The sequence below is a fragment of the Pristis pectinata genome, chromosome 10 (genome assembly GCF_009764475.1).
Source record: "Pristis pectinata isolate sPriPec2 chromosome 10, sPriPec2.1.pri, whole genome shotgun sequence".
Classification (NCBI taxonomy): Eukaryota; Metazoa; Chordata; class Chondrichthyes; order Rhinopristiformes; family Pristidae; genus Pristis; species Pristis pectinata.
Window position 1 is genome coordinate 24397936 of NC_067414.1, and position 15028 is coordinate 24412963.

Below are 15028 nucleotides of genomic sequence, written 5' to 3' on the forward strand. Positions count from 1 at the left end.
CTTCTTCAGAGGGGATCTTTAGTGGTTGGAATCTGGAACGAGTGGGGTTGGAAGCAGAGATTCACAATGTTTAAAAACAATCTAGATGAACATTTGAATCACCAAGGCAGAGAAGGTAATGCACTATGTGCTGAAAAATGGGATTAGCATAGAGGGGTACTTGATGGTTGGCATGGACATGGTGGGTCAAAGAGTCTGTTTCTGTGCCTATGTTTTCAGACTCTTCAGGCTGAATGTTCTACACTGTGCCATTGTGACATTGTTACAAAGCAAATACAACATTAGGCTCTCTTTTCCAATGAAAATCACAGTTTGTGATTTTCATTGGAAAAGTTTCATTACATAGAAAACCACATAGAAACAGAGATAACAAAATATGCATATCAAAAATACACTCTAGCTGCCCAGAAATGCTTCTGAATGTCCCGAATCCGCTGGGACAATCCGCATAATTTTGGCGCAAGCAAATTACACTCAACCATTTGCAAAATGATGGAAGTTCTGTGGCTGTGCTATCAACCTCACTTACACACTAACATACAAAAATAAAATGCTGCAGATGCTGGAATTCTGAAATGAAAACAGAAAATGCTCGAGATACTCAGACAGAAACGTAGGATTACATAGGATATACACCACAGAAGCAGGTCATTGTGTCCATGTTAGCATTTATGCTCACATGATTCTCTTCCCATCTTTCTTCATTTAGATCTGTCAGAGTAACATGAAAACAGAGTTCACCTTTCATGTCGATAAATTTACTCAACAACAACCTCCTCAGAATTGATTGGTTTGGATTATGTCAGGAGCGTGGCTACTGATCTACTTGCAGAGTATTGATAAGAAAGGGGTGAAAGAATCTTGGGGAAAAGCTAGAATGCGGACTTGAGCTTACAATCAGACAAGCCACAACCCTACTGGCAGAACAGACGAGGGGCTAAGTGCTCTATTTCTCCCCCTAATTCATATGTTTGCATGCAATAAAATGCTTGCCCATGCTAATGTCCAGAAAAATAAAGAAACATACTATCTTCTCAATGGGAATTATAAAATAATACTAAATGCTTTCCTGCTGATAATATCCGTATCTTATGAGAGAAAAGAAAATGGGTTCATGATATGAAAAGACCTGAGTAACTTTGGCTCAATTTAAATGCACCTACTGCTTAATTTGCATAGCCTTCCTTTTGTGTATTCCCAGATAAGGTAGAGATTTCATTCATTCCTTCTTGGGTAATTTACTCAATGATAGATTTTATTGCCGTGACCTCACAGAGGAATGTAAGCTACTTCTTGAAAGCAGGCTGGGCTGGAATTCAAGGAAAATGTGATATTCACCCCTACAATGCAAATCAACTTGCTGATATCTCATATCAGAGAATTGAGATTATGGAACAACTAAAATGACAGAGTGAAATGGGAAATAAAGATATGTTTTGTTATACGTCAGGGCTGAAATGAGAATCCAAAAGTAAGCACTGCACATCATGAAGTCATTCCAGATTCCCTAAATGTTGCTGGCAGAAAATGTATCACTCTTGAACTATCCAAAACTCAAGTTCAAGAAGATAAAGTTTAGCTGGACTAAAACCAAACAACATTCAATAAAGAAGAAAAATATCAGATTTTGTCCAAATTCTCACTGTAATGTTATTCCTAGAAAATGAGATAATAGGGAAGATTTTCTTTTGCCTGGAAACTGCTGGCTGTCTGCCCCGGGACATGCTGTTGCCGCAACATAGTCCCAGATTATGTTCTTCTGCTGGGAGACCCTCTCTCCCCCCTCCCTGGCAGGTCCAGAGCAAGAAGGTGGTGGAGTGCACCCAAAGGGTTGTCTCTGTGCAAGCATTTGGTGCACTTACAGGATGGTTTTGGCCCTTGTCTCACTTCTGGCTCATCACCTGTTAAAGCTGTCACTGTCATTGAATTTTTGCAAATAACTTTAAAGTTAAAACTCCAAAAAATACACTTAAAAATATTAAAACATATAAACTAATATAATTAAATTTAAAAAATCTCTGCTTACCTGTTTCCCGGCAAACAATTTCTCCCATTCACTTGAATGGTGTCACTCATGACCTTGAAACAGGGAAGGCTACAGATGTTTACACTGATCTGTTGAGCTGCACAAAGAGCCTGGTGAAACAGTGACGGCTAGCTGGCAGCCCAAATGGCAGGACAGAAAGTTCCACTGCTAGCTTCGGCCCATCTCAGTGGAAACATTCTAAAATGGGTCTGTCGCAGAGTAACACTTGTATGTCCCATTCGTGCTGGTGTCAGGTTTGAAGCTGAATAATTCATAGTTAAGTGCTTGGTCTAAGAATTCTCTGCATGAAGGATTATCGAGAAAAAATCAGGAACGATTTTCCCTTCTCAAATGCAAGAAAGATAACATACATCAAGAAAACAATGTGTGGATAACAAACAGGGAAATAATTAATTGAAATCTAAGGTCTTCCTTAAGAGTGGACACAGTGATAGCATTCTTATCTCTCAGTCTGAAAGTCATTAGTTCAATCACTACTTAGAGACATAGAGCATGGAAACAGCCCTTGGGCCAGTGAGCTGGTACCAACCATAGAGCAGCCGTTTACATGAATCCCATTTTGTTGTCTCCACATTTTTTATCAGCTCCCCACACATCCTACTACTCCTGTACAAGCTACGTACAGTGTGCAATTAACTTACCGACCTCGTGAAAATAAAAAAAAACTGCAGATGCGGGAAATCTACATCAAAAACACAAAATGCTGGAAATACTGGTCAAGCCGCATCTGTGGGAAGAGAAACAGAGTTTCAGGTCAGGGACCCTTTGTCAGAACTTCTCTGATATGAAATGTTAACTCTGTTTCCCTCCCCACAGATGTGGCCTAACCTGGTAAATTGGTTTATTATTGTCACATGTACCGAGGTAAAGTGAAAAATTTTGTTTCACATGCTATCCATACAGATCATTTCATTACAAAAGTGCGTTGAGGTAGTTCCAGCATTTTCTGTTTTTGGTTTAGCCAACCAGCCTTCACCACTTTGAGATGTGGAGGAATCCAGAGCATCTAGAGCAAACACACAAAGTCACAGGGAAAATGTGCAAACTCTTCAGGTATTTGAAAATCAAAGAACTGTAGATGCAGGGAATGTGAAATAAAAACAGAAAATGATGAAAACCATCAGTAGGTCAGGCAGCATCTGTGGAAGGAGAAAAGGAGTTAATGTTTTCATTTGAAGATCCTTCATCAGATCTAAGGACGTACTGCAGTGCTGGAGGTGTTCTGCTGTGGAGAGTAAACCAAGATGGTGCCTGGTATTTTGAGTACATGTAAGTGATCCCTTCACAAGACTGAAGAATGTCATTCACCAATGCCCTTTTATCCCAATTTATTCTTCAACAACACCATGTATCACAGAATGGTTACAGCATAGAAGGAAGTCATTTGGCTTGTCCAGTCTGTACTAACTCTATACATGAGTAATCTAGTTGGGCTCTAAATGGGGGCCTGCTTCCTATATCCTCTCTGTGTCATGGCTTGGAGTTTGGAAACAACATTGGCTTAGTGGAAGGAGTCAGAGGGTGACAGTAGAAGGTTCTTATTCAGATTGGTGACCAGTGACCAGTGATGTGCTGCAGAGATTGGTGTGAGGTCTACTGTTGTTTGTCATTTATATTAACGATTTGAATGACAATGTTGTGAGATGAAGGGTCTCAACCCGAAACGTCGACTGTCCATTTCCCTCCATGGATGCTGCCTGACCCGCTGAATTCCTCCAGTGCCTTTTGTGTTGCTCCAGATTCCAGCATCTGCTGTCACTTTTGTCTCCTGTTAGCATGGTTAGTGCATTTGCGGATGACACCAAAATTGCTGGCGTAGTGGACAGTGAAGAAGGCTATCTAAGATTAAACAGGATCTAGATGAATTGGGGAAGTGGGCAAGGAATGGCAGATTTAACTCAGACAAGTGCAAGGTGTTGCACTTTGGTCAGTTAAACCAGGACAGCACTCACATAGTAAATGGTTGAGCCCTGGAGAGTGCTGTAGAACAGAGGGAACTGGGGGTACAGGTACAGAGTTCCCTGAAAATGGTAACAGAGGTAGACAGGGAGGTGAAGAAGGCACCTGGCATGTTTGCCTTCATTGGTCAGGGCACTGAGTAAAGGAGTTGGGACATCAAATTGCAACTGTACAAGTCGTTGGAGTATTGCGTGCAGTTTTATTCACCCATCTATAGGAAGGATGCCATTAAGATGGAAAGGGTGGAGAAAAGATTCAATGAGGATGTTATCATGACTGGAGGGCTTTGGTTATAATGAAAGGCTGGATAGGCTAGGACTTTTTATCCTGGAGCGTGGGAGGTTGAGGGGTAACCTTATAGAAGTATATAAAATCACGAGGGGAACTGATAACTTGGATGTTCTCAGTCTTTTTACCCAGGGTGTAGATATAAGGTGAGAGGGTAAATATTTAAAAGGGACCTGAGGGGCAACATTTTCACACTGAAGGTTGTGGGATATGGAACGAGCTGACAGAGGAAGCTGTAGGGGTGGGTACAATTACAATGTTTAAAAGACAGTAGAAATGGCCAAGAGGGATATGGGCAAATGGTACTAGCTCAGATAGACATCTTGGTTGGCATGTAAAGGCTTGTTACATCTTTGGCTCTGAATGCTGAATAGCTCTTCAACCAAAACAGAGATGACCTGGTTTAGATTGAGGGTTTGTGTGCATATATAGTGATAAATAAGATATCATTATTCCACCGGTTGAGTTGAATCAACTGGAGGATCTTCATCTGTCCTTCATGTATTATATGCTCATGTGACCAGGAGTAAAATAGTGCATAAATTGGACCCAACTTCTTAATGATTTATTTTCCAGTAGCAGAAGTATCTCTAATTAAGATAGGCATGTGCCCCTTTAGAGGTAGTGAATGGAATTCTGCCGCAAGTGTTAAAGGTCTACAGCAGCTTCAAGTGTCAGGCACCATCAATGACATGTCCAAATGGGGAAAGATCACTTCTAAAATTATAGAATGATTGTCAGGCCTGCAAAAGAGCAGTGGACCCCACATTTTGATAGGCCACTGGAGAAGAGTCACAGGGTCAGTGCGTGGGGTCTGTGGGGGCAGGTTTTTACATAAGGTGCTATAGCTTTTAAAGTGATCTGCTCAGGGATAACTCAAGAGCAAAGTACTGCAGAACCTGCGCTGTGATTAATTATTCAAAAAACTGCTATGTTAATGTTATGACAATATATATGTGTAAATTAGAATCAAAAGAATACCTTGTTAGGAGTGCATTCAATGCGTATATCATCATGATAACTTTAGGTACCACTTATACATATTTGCATATATTAATAAAGGACATGTCTGTACATTTTCTTTTTACCATCTGGTATGAGGTTCTCTGTTATTTGTCTCTAAGGATTATAGAATTTTGCTTAGAGGTATAGAGGTTGTTGTTAATAAAAAATAATATGTAACACAGGCATGCACAGCAATTTAAATTTGACCTTTTTTTACAGGGCCATGTTAAACACACATGTTATACACATATGTGGATATAAGTGCGTCATTAATGTGCTTAATGATTATTAGGGGGCCTGTCCTTCTGCTCGGCACCACCTGTACATGCACCTGGTACTGACTGGCAATATTGCAATTGAAATTTAACATTAAGGGATATGAAAATAATCAACAAACTCTGAGGTGGAATGGAATCAGGAAAATTAAAATAAAAAAAAGGTGTTCTCTGCATTTAATAATGCAGTGAAATGATGTAGATGACTATCAGTTTGTAAATGCTCAATATTATAATATTAAAATTATTGAAGTAAATGTGTCGTGAGTTTAAACATTCTGAAATAAATTTGGTTGAACAATATGTTAAACAAATCTTATACTTCAGTATAGTTCTAAAAGCTTTGATAAGAGATATCTTGGAAAAGGTATGTAATTTGACAGCAGTCTGATCAATTAATGTTCTGAATATTTAATGAAAAGCAAAATAAATTATTTTACATAATTAATTTGCAAAATTCTATAATGCTATTTATTTTTGCATTTGGCTTATAATTATTTTTTAATGAGAGTCCCATGGTGGATATTTGCAGGGTTTCTTTCATCCTGAAGAGATGGCATATGCCTCACTTACGCAATTTTTCCAGATTTCCTACAAGATTCAGCAGATGGTCAGGAGAATCCTCGTGAATGAAATGTCAGTTGTGTCTGTCTGAGTATATGATAAAGTTTTGGAAGTTTCTTGCAATAGAACTTCTGTCCATGAGTCCAATGGGTTTACATCCATAAGACATTTGCAGGGATATCAGCCGGCATTTCATATTAAAGTTACAATTTAAAATATATGGAGCAACCTTTCTGTTCTGCCAGGTTTGGTTTGACTTTCTTTCATGCACCAACTTGTTCTGTAAGATCAATGAGTGAATAAAGATAAGTCTTGGAGATGAGGAGTGTGTGCCAAATGGGAGGGCACAGACTAGGAAAGAGATGTGGCAATTCAAGACTCTAAAACTGAGGAAGGTATTTTATGGTTATGTATGTAATTAATTGCTATGATTGCGGATTTGTTAAAAATGCTGAGTCCGAGCTTCTGTATTCAAAGAAGACACTTTTACAAAGGAGGAGATGTATGCAAGTACCAAATCTGAACAACTAAGGGATGGAAAAATGTACAGTTTATTGCCTTGAGCTCCCCCCCACCCACCTTTCTACCCTTTGATATCCTCAGTACGTTTGAGTAAGTGATGTTTTCCTCATCTAGCTTGGTACCACACCTTGATGCCTTTTGAACATAAATGAAACTTAATTGGCTTAATTCTATAGCAGTAGAATGAAATATTAGAAGGATTAAAATTACTTCCAGAGTAAAGTGGAAGATTCATGTGGTGTCTTTCTCTTTCTTGTTTATTCCCCAGTCTGTCCCTGAAGGGTGCAGGCGGGACTACTTTCCTGTGGGGCTAAAGCAGCCCTCCATTTACTTCTGTTGCCTACACCAGTTTTCACTTGATAAACCTCCTTAAGATAATGCACAGCATTTTCTGTCATGCAGCCACATTTAATGCTGCACTTCATATGAGATTGTTGTCTCTGAAGATGGCTGTCACTTGCTAAATGTGGACATACACCTCCTTAAGCTGTTTCACAGCATGTTGTTTTGATGGAAGTGTTACATCAGTGTCTTCTTGTTTTTCTTGTGACTTCTGTTCCTCAAGCTCTAACAGAACTTGTAAGTTCTTTGGATGAGATGCCAATAGTATTGCTACATCACCCAGAATACAAAATGTATTTGAAATGGAATTTGGCTCACTTTTCATTATATCAAAGAACTTTCATGTATTGAGAAGTACATTGGCAGTATAGTGAAGATTTGTAAACCAAGGAGTGCCAGTACATAGATTAGGTGTAAAACTTTAAGACTTGATGACAAACTATTCTTATTCTTTCCTATTATTGTGTTTACGTGTATATGTTAACACTACAGAAGACTTGACAGTAATGGAAATGAAATTGCACAAAAAAATACAATGCAAAGGGAACCAGGTGGTGTAGTGGACTAGACATCCACCAAAACAGCTTAGTGTGAAACAACTTTAGGAAGCATAAATCCACATTTAACGAATGATAGACATTTGCAAGGATAACTACCTAATATGAAGTGCAGCATTAAATGTGGCTGCCTTTAAATCTAATCTTGGTTGATAAACATCATGCCAATCTGCTGAAAATATGATAAATTCTCTGATCAAGAACAGTGTCAAGCAGCCTTCTATAGAGTCATCTGACTGGCATTCAGGACTGATTGCATAGACCTGATTTGGTGAACATTCAATGTTCTGCAGATATTTGACAGAGCAGTCACTTTTTGTAGCCACTTTCTCAGTCATAAATTGGTTCCCATGAAGCATCCTCCACAAATTAGTCATCTGCTGATAGCCATTTGCACTCAGCCTTTTTCTACTGTAATCTACAATATTTTACCTGCATATTATGGCTGGGATCCAAAGAACTAATTGTAGTTTGGTTCTAAAGCCAAAGAGGCATAAAGGGAATTATTCAAATTCCCACTTACAGGTTACTTTGCCATAATTATGAATATGCCAGGTGGTTTGTTAGTAACAATATGAAGAGAAGTACAATGAAATCAGTTGACTTTTTATATCAGTTTTCCCCATAAGATGTTTTTCATGTTAAAAGAAATAGAAATTCAAATTCAGTGAATGGGAAATCCTGCAGTGAGAGTTACGATGTACCAAAGGTATTCTTGCTAAAACATTTGTTGGTGGGTCCAAATTATATTTATTTTTAATGTAGAATACATGAGAATGTATGACTTAGAATGGTCCAGGCAGCTGTGTACACACTCTTAGTAATGCTCGTTCAAATCATCCTTATCAAAGTCTATCAAAGTGCCCTGTTACCTTTTTTATGTTCATGGACCTATCTATCTTCCTGTTAAATGTGTCAATGCTAGTTGCCTCAACTATTCCATATGGTAGTGAGTTGCAAATTCTGATCAATTTTTGAGTAAAGAAGATTCTCCTGATTTCCCATTTGTTCGCGACTATCTTATACCTATGCTCCCTATCATCTCCAATAAGTGGAAATACGTTAACTGCATTAAAATATTTTCATAAACTTAAAGGTCCATTACAATTAATAGGTATTATATTATGTTATCAAGTACAAATCATTCTTGCATTAAAATTCCACCTACAGACCTATCCAAGTAGGGCCCAGCCCAGGAAGAGCTTGGGCAACAAATCTGACTGCCAGTTTAGAACAATACAGCACAAGAACAGGCCCTTCAGCCCATGATGTCTGTGCTGACCATGATGCCAAGCTAAGCTAATTTCATGTGCCAGCACATGGTCTGCATCACTCCATTCTTTACCTAAATGCCTTGAATCTGCTTCCATCACCTCCCCTGGCAGTGTGTTCCAGGCACCTACCACCTATGTATAAAAAAATTGCCTTGTAAATCCTTAAGACCATCAGACAATTAGAGATTGGAACAGAATTAGGCCATTCGGTCCATCAAGTCTGCTCCACCATTCAATCATAGCTGATTTATCTTTCTCTCTCAATCCCAAGTCCCCTTTAAATTTCCTCCCTCTCACCTTAAACTCATGCCCTCCAGTTTTAGACAGCACCACCATGGGAAACAGACACTGGCTTTCAACCCCATATATGCCTCTCATAATTATATATACTTCTATCAGGTCGCCCCTCAGTCTCAGATACTCCAAAGAAAACCATCTAAGCTTGTTCATCCATTTCTTCTAGCTAATGCTGGTAGTTTTCTGGTGAACCTTGTCTGCACCTCCTCCAGAGCCTCTATATCCTATAATGCACCAAACAGAAATGGATACAATACGCCAAATGTGGCTTAACCAACGTTTATACAAGTGCAACATGACTTAACAACTTTTATGCTCAACACCCCAACTGATGAAGGCAAGCTTCTTTACCACCCTATCCACTTGTATTGCTGTTTTCAGGGAGCTATGGTCTTGCAGCTCAAGATCCCTCTGTACATCAATGCCCTGAAGGTTTCTGCCATTTACTGTGTTCTTTGCTCTTAATTTTGACATCCCAAAGTGCAACATCTCACACTTATCCAGATTAAACTCCATCTGCTATTTCTCTGCCCACATTTCCAGTTGATCTGTATCCTGCTGTATCCTTGGATAACCATTCTCACTCTCCACATTTTTATGTCATCTGCAAACTTACAATTAGCACACCTATATTTTGATCCAAATCATCTGTGTATATATATATCACAAATACAGAGATACCAGCATTGATCCTTGCAGAACACCACTGGTCACAGAGAAATAAAAGACTGCAGATGCTGGAATCTAGATGAAAAAAACAACAAGATGCTGGAGGAACTCAACAGGGCAGGCAGCATCCATGGAGGAAAGCAGACAGTCAATGTTTCGGGTCAGGACCCTCCTTCAGGTCCTGACCCGAAACGTTGACTGTCTGAGTCCTGAGGAAGGTCCTGACCTGAAACATTGACTGTCTGCTTTTCTCCATGGATGCTGCCTGACCAGCTGAGTTCCTCCAGCGTCTTGTTGTTTTTTCACCACAGGTCACAGACCTCCAGTCAAAATTATGCCTCTTCACAACTACCATCTGTCTTCTATGGCCGGGCCCATGTTGAATCCAATCTCCCAAGTCACTGTGGATTTTATGTGCCTTAATCTTCTGGATTAGGCTATCATGAGGGACCTTGTCAAAACCTTTACTAAAGTCCATGTGTACAACATCCACTGCCTTACCCTCATCAATCGTTTTTGTCACTTCGTAAAAAACTCAATCAACTCAATGACGACCCCCACACAAAGGTTGGATCCAGGAAGATCTGGTCCAGTAAATTTCTCTGCTAATAAATGTTGACAAATCATTGAAATGTCACATGCTTGATAAATTTTACCAATGAATTGAGTAGATTATGTAGTTGATTGCAGAGAGCTTCCTTCTGTATGATTATGGTCAATATCGTGTCCAAGTGGAATTGACATTTACCCTTGTTCTTCAGATAGTTCTGGATGGCTGCATGGTACTAAATAATCAGATGTGAAGTTGTTAATATTTTAAAGGCTAGCCTAGAAATTTGATTTGGCCAACTTTTGCCTGTTCATTGTGTGAAAGGAATAAATTCTGCAGCCAAAGACAATGATTATGAGAAATAAAATGTGTAAATGTCACACCTTCAGAATCAGGATAGTAGCATTCACAGTGTGGCCAATGGATGGTTCAGATGGGTGCCTGAATGTTGGTCCGACATCCACTGGGCACAGTGCAATTGATCCTTTCAGCTTGTTTTGCACCTGGAAGTGAGACAACAATAAGGCCCAATTTCTGATGGTGTGGGGAGTGGAGAGGAGATGTGCTAGGTTGGTGGTGGGGAGGCATATAGTGGAAGGCCTCTCTCTGATGTACCAGAACCAGTTGTGATTTAATATCAAATGGGGTCATTATCATTGTAATGCGGGAGACAGCACTGTCAAAATGGTCTGTGTTAGCTCTATTCCATCAGGAGAATGGGTATCAAATATTTTTTCATTATTTCAATATCTAGACTCCGTTTGCTGTTTTGAGATTCCAATTCCTTCTTTTATTTTGTGTTCTATGTTGTCCTTTCCTTTGCACATCTTACAGGAGCTATCTGTACTGGGTGCATTTATGCAAAAGTCAACTTCACTTGTATCAGGTAATTCATTCATTTAATACAGCACAACAATCTCTATTTGCTATCTTTTTTTAAATTCAGTCTCTTTTAATCTACTTGATATCATCATCGTTTATAATTTTTAAATGCGACGCATGTCTTTTAACTCCAAATTCCTAGCCAAGGCTTTATGATCTTGATGAATCTTTATGGTCCTATAAATTAGAGCAAATTCACATGTAGCTGCAAGATTTATATGAAGCATTAGTCTAATAGCAAGGGAGGCATTAAATCCTACTTCAAATGTGAGTTATAGTGAACCTATTTAGCACATAGAAAGAAGGAAAATGACAGCTCGGCTTATTTTAATCAGGTCCTTTCGTTAATTGGTGTTTAATCATTATATGCAGGAAGAGCTGTATTTAATTCAATTTGCAAAATTATAAATACATGCTCATTACATCAGAAGGAGAACGATAATAATCAAAACAACTACCCTGCTATAAATGATAACTGGCCAGAAACACTGCTTCAGGCAGGAGGATTCTGGATTCCATCATGTAACCATTTTATATATGCTTTTTCTGACAAATGTTAACTCTTTATTACCGTGCATTTAATAAATAAATGTTAAAATTTGTGCTGCCTCGTAATACTCCATCTCTGTACTCTCAGTTCTCTTCCAAACTAAACTTAACCATGCACTCGATCAAGCATGTAATTTGTCACAGGGCAAAACTTGTGTCCTTCATCAACATTCTATCCTGATTTTGTTTTTAAAATCAACAATTACTGGTACTTAAATACCTTCAGTGCAGCAAAAAGTGTTACTGCATTATTTATTTTGCAAATATATATCCAGAAAACCACGGCTTGTCTCCGCTGATTTGCATTTGATAACAAATAATGCCACAAATTTCTAGGTACCGCCAAACAAATTTGTTAACAAGCCACAAAAAAGGTATTAAGACAGGTGGCCAATCTTTTTCAAAGAGATTACTTTAAGAAATATTTTGGCAGAGAAAAATTTAATGAGCTGGATTTTGCTGTTAAGTCCAGAACATCTGCACTTCTGTTGTCAAATGCAGAAATTCCAGACTTATCAACACATTTGGAAGTTTGAATCTATTGGATTGTTTCTTTGCTGGGGTCCAGTGGAGGAGTGCACATGGATTCCAGCAGTGGTAACCACATGGAGTCTCATTGTGGGGTTTATACAGAATGCAATAGTGCAGTCCACATGGCCCATTGATGAAGTCCACAAAAGACGAGTGGTAGAGTCCATACAGAGAAGATTGGTGGAGTCCAGCAGTGATGATCATGTGGAGTCCAGTTGTGCAGTTCACACAGAATCCAGCAGTGGAGTCTACACTGAATACAGTGGTGGAGTCCACATGGTGTTCAACAGTGAGATCCAAACAAACAACCGTAGAGTCCAGGCAGAGAAGATTGGTGGAATCCATCAGCAGTGACGACATGGAGTCTAGTACTGGAGATATAGAATCAGCAGTGGAGTCCACTTTTACTGACACTCCCAAATCTGGGAATTGCCTCTTGGATCCTGTTTCAATTGAGTTACAATGGGGATTGTAGGGCAATGGATGAGGTGCCAAAGGGGATAGTAAGTTACTATTTAAAATGATTCCACTTTATTTTATTAATTTTTTGATATTTCAAGGTAATTTTAGTTAATTCTGTTTAAAAAGCAAAGTTTTTAAAAACTTTTTACTTTAATTTTAATTGCTTTCATGTACTGTATCTCTGAATGTCAAAGCATTAAAAAGGATTAAAAATCTCCCTTAGCTTTTAGAGCTGCCATTAGCATTTTGCTGCTATTATTGAATAATTTATGCTTAATTTATGTTTTTCTCGTGAATATTGTGCATCTGATGCTATGTGCCTGTGTTGCTGCTACAAGTAAGTTTTTCAGTGCACCTATGCATACATGTACTTGTGCATATGACAATAAACTTGACTTTGACATTTGACATTTGACCTTGTGGGCAGTTTCAAAGCTTCCTCACTGCACTATTGGAGGTGTCAGTCTCCAGATCACACTATTGGAGTTAAGCCTGCTTCAAGTAGCAAAGTCTACTGTCTGCAAACAGATCAGGTAAGTATGGGCATAGGGAATGCAGGTAGTGATTTCAGGCAAGAAAAGAGTCAGCGAGATCTGGCTCAGAGAGGCATGGAGATTTAGCCAGAGAATCCCAGAGCTTTAAAGGGTTGGAAAAATAAGAAATGGGCATGCTGAAATGTAGAGATTGTTGCAGAAGGTCTGGGTAGAGAGCGTACCAAGACTAGTGAGAGGTTTGAAAACTGGGATGACTGTTTTACTATTGAAGTATTATTGGGCCAAGACTGAAGTAAATACAGATGATGCATGGACAGGACTTGGGAAAGTTAGGATAGATGAACTTTAGATGAGTTTTGTTTTACTGAAGCTGTAAGGTTGTATTTCTTTGGAAGTAACCCAAGCTTGGACAAGGGTATCAGCATTGGCTGAGTTGGGTCAATGAGACATGGGTATAAATAGGTGACCATAGTGACGGAGAGAAGATTACAGAGATTGAATCCAAGGATGTTGCCGGCCTCAAAGATCTTATTCACTTCAGATCACTGACCCTGAAGCCTCCATACAGAAAAGTTTTAACATAAGTTTCAGTGAATTTCTAGTGTAGCATCTTCCAGTGCACGTATTCCATTGCACTCTGCTGTGCTTAGAAGAAGACCTGGGAAGTGGGGTAATGTTGAGGGAGGAGCGTCTGTAGTGTATGAGCTCTTGAGTTTTTAGGTACACCAATCGTTCCCCAAAATGTTCAGTTGTTCTACTGGTTGAACAAACTGAATGCTTATTTGGCAGCATTTCCCAATTTATTTTAAAAATGTGAAGTTGGAGAAGAGCTAACAGTGCATCTTTACCTTTCTGCATGGAATTCTAATTCAGATTTGAAAGGAAATGACATACATAGGAATAGAAATTCTTACATTAATGATTACCTTGTGAAAGAAAAGGCACAACAGAAGAAACGCAACCTCTCACACAACAATCGTTCACAATTTTGACTCCTTCTCCCAGATATAGGTTATTTGATATTTTAGTTTCACCTTCAACTATTGTCATATTTAGCTCTAACTGTCATACTGAAGGAATTGGCCTTTAATTGATTGCTTGACATGTGGAGTCGGTGACAGATTCAATGCTGCATATAACTTGGCTGATCAATGAATCACTTATATTTGCTTCTGTGCTTCTACAATATGTTTTACTCATAACAAAAAAAACTCAGAACAAATACTAGAAAAGCTCAGAACAACATAGCTGAAAGATTCAACATTTGTATCTTGCTTTTGAAAAGGTTTCATAATTAATGCCTCTGTTTACTACTTTAACAAGGGGAATTTAAATAAGTTGTTTGGCTTTAAATAGTAGAGCAAGAAAGTGGATTTATGCATTCCTTCACTTGTAATGTTTCATGCTTTCAAAACGTATATTCTCTGCAAAAGTATGTTGTTTAAAGTTAATTCTACAGCTTGGAAGGGTGGTCAGAGTAGATTAAATATTAACTTTCAAAAGAGAATTGGATCTCCTTAAAAAAGAAAAAAAAATGAACTACTAACAAGCAAAGCAGGGGAGTGAGTCTAATTGGTAGCTCTTTGAAAGAGTTGGCCCAACCAAGGTGGGCCAAATAGTTTCCTTCTGTGCAGTACGATTCTATGTGAATATGAGATAGTAAAGAAGACAAAATTCTATAACATTGAAGTTAACAGATCACTGGTGCTGTGGTGTACTTTATTGATTGAATCTGTTAAAAGGGATTCAAAGTTGTCTGAT